The 3,208-nt window shown below is 36.5% G+C and overlaps 1 pseudogene; it reads left to right on the forward strand.

Moving 5' to 3' along the window:
- The first annotated feature begins 1,421 nt into the window (after positions 1–1,421).
- LOC107147894 lies at positions 1,422–2,079 on the forward strand (annotated as a pseudogene).
- Positions 2,080–3,208: the final 1,129 nt, after the last annotated feature.

The raw sequence follows: 3,208 nt of genomic DNA on the forward strand, positions 1-3,208 counted from the left end.
CTCTTAAAACAGAAGAAAGAAAGAGGGATAGAAAGAAAGAAAGGCAGTTTCTTCTCTTAGTCTATTTAAATCATCTGTAAATTGAAGTTCTGGGCTAAATGAAATCCTAAAAACTTTACAATCTTTTATATTATATAAAAAATGATAGCTCTAAAGCTTCTGTTGAGATTCCCCTGAAGTTAGTGGATTATAGAGAGTACATGGAAAAATTCAAAGTCAATTACCACTAGTAGATTCATTCAGAAACTCTTCACTGACAATGCTGATTTCTGGCATTTGGCTTTCAACATGGTAACCTGACCCACTGCTGTTACTCTCCAACAAGATTGCCCAATAGTTTCCTTCCATCTAGAACTCATCTGTTCCCCATATACACACAGAACTGCCTTCTTTCATCAAATTGTTGGTTGCACTTCCTTGTGAGATTCCCTTGCATTTCTATACAGAAAAATGTAATTCAGTAAGGGCAAAGTCCTGCAGGAAATTTTGGGGTAAGGGAAAATACTTTAGATTACTGATCATGATGCTACATACTATTGTAATTCCTATCTAGCTGTGATTAATGATCTCTATTTTTGAACCCTTTGAGTCATTTACACATTACTTGTTTATTTTCTACTGCAAGGTGTCTTACCCTTTTAATATAAAGTAAAGTATCATTTTCATAGATACTAGCTAAACAACAAATAAATTTCTCCTCATGCTTAAGTAATTCAAAATCTGCTTTCTGCCATGACAATAAGTGAAAAAAAAATGCCCTGAAAAACACAGAAATTAGTGTATGCATTCAACAGGTCCTAAATTGTTGAAATAAAAAAGTGCCAGACAGTGAGGATTTCTCCATATTCAGGTTTGAGAATTCTACCCTGTGAATAGCAAAGATCCTGGACAAAGTGTTTCCTGCTGTATCTTCACTGCCTGTTTATCTACTAAGATGGGGACTTTAGAAAACTAAATAGAAAAAGTTATGGATATTAGTAATATTTGCAGCTTATGCTTTCTTCAAGCTGGCCATGTAAAAAATGAGAAGAAAGACAATATAGCTTTATTTGAAAATTGCTGTCTGCTTAGAGTCAGCAGTCCAAAAGATCAAGAGTCAAATCACTGTGTACTTTGTGCAGTTGGAAAAGACAACTATCTGTCCCCAAATTGCCATTAGTATTATATGAAAGGACCAGCAATAAAAGACAGAAATGGGCTTCTGATCTGCTCTTCAACCACTTGGGGCTAAAGGAACGACCTCTACCCCTGCCTGCAGGAGGAGCCAGCCTTCACTCAGCAGAGTCCAAGTGGCTTGCCCTCCTTCTCTCAAAAGCTCTCCACAGGACAGAGCAGGAAGTTTGGTGCCTTTGAGGGGAGTGGTGACCCCCCCACACCCAGGGCTCTTTCCCTGGCATCAGTTGCTTCTTCCATGGAAAAACATGTTGAAGAAAATAACGGAATTTGGGCCTGACTGGGGTGGGAGAGTGAATGGGGTACTACAATTAAAGCAATAGTTTATGATAATGTTGCTTGAAATTTGGGAAGAGAAGAGAAGATGGGCATACCCATTGATGGACAGTATACCTAAAACCAGATAGAAATGAGGATATGTCAGCATATGTGAAGAAATTCCAGTTTAAATTACATGAGAGCTATGGTAATCCTGTAAGAGCTGTGACTGAAATAGGATGGGGTGAATTTGAATAATTATCAAAATATTTTTTATTGACCCTAATGAAAGACCTGTAACCCTATATCATTATTAAAGCTGTTCCAATCAGATACCAATGCAATGCTGGGGGAAAAGACAGTGATTTCAGAGTTATGTGATGAAATGATATTTCAAGACCTAACAGCAATGATGAAACAGTTATTAACAGCTTCTCCTCAGCTAACATTAGGAGCCTATAAATATGAAACAGATTTTTGTGGAACTTGAAGTGAAAACCATAGAAAAATTATAAGCTGCCAAGAAAAAAAAAACAAGCTTTGAAATTGCAAAGCTTAGGAGAGATTAAAAACAAGACATTAAACTATAAATTATATAAAAATATTGAAATCAGGAAACTTGAAGATGACTAGACAAAAGACATATGAACATATGAAGTGCTGAGGAGAACTTGGTAGTAAGCTAAATTGAAAGTAAGCTGGACTTTAATGGAGAAATGAGTTTATTGCAAATGCTCTGATGTTTCTTAGAGGAATTGTAAATCAATACATTTGATTTGTTGGGGCATTACATAAGAAAGCTAGGCTACTTTGCTGGGTCATTACATAAGAAAGTTAAGGTAAATATGGGAAAATTCTGACCATCAGACTGAGACAATATCCTCCAGAGATTATAAGTATTCTTTTAGTGAGAAGATGGGTCAAGTCATGGGTCTGTTCCTTGTCCAGTTATGGATAATTAACCAGCTCAAACATAAATCCCAGAAAGCTTATCTAGTAGTCAGGAAAATGTTAGGTCAGATAAAAAGTCAGGAGTAATGGTTTGTTTCTTAAGGGCAGAAGTATGCTTAAGATCATCAACCTTTCAGAGCTGGTCTGTCACCTATTTTCTTTTGAGAAGGAGTTGTCCGTCTGGTACTAGTTTGAAGAGTTCTATTTTGATGTTCTTCAGAAATGCTTAAATTCACACAAACACACAAGTTGAAAATGGTCGGCTAATGTCCACCAAGGACAAAAGGGTCTTCGCTGAGGACAATGAGGACAAGAGAGATAGTCCCTCATGTCAGAACCTGGGTCAGGCCAAGTGGCTGACAATCACACAACTACAAACAAACTCACTGAACTGGAATGGAGCAAGAAAAATGCATATCACCCAGAGACACAGGGAGTGAGTTTTCTTCTTTTATGGAAGAAAAAGATCTTAGTTCTCAAAGGTAGAGTCACTATATTAGGAAGAATAATATTTATACATACAAGGGAAAAAGTCTAATTTTAGGCAGTTTATATATATATATATATGTACATTTTAAAATTATCTTTTTCCTTCTTTTGGTGACAGAATACTTTTCTTCCTATCAAGAACTATCCTTTTCCATCTGTTCAGTAACATGAGCCCATTTCTCCACTATAAGGCAAGGGTAGGATGATAAGGGGCTGACATAGTGAAATTAAAGTTCATAAAGCATGCCATGCATCAGGCATCATATAACATGCTGGTTCTGCCATCATATATTGAGAGAGGACAGATTTCTGATTAAGGCTTTGGATAATTTCTCTC

This window comes from Marmota marmota, unplaced genomic scaffold (assembly GCF_001458135.2).
Source record: "Marmota marmota marmota unplaced genomic scaffold, marMar, whole genome shotgun sequence".
NCBI lineage: Eukaryota > Metazoa > Chordata > Mammalia > Rodentia > Sciuridae > Marmota > Marmota marmota.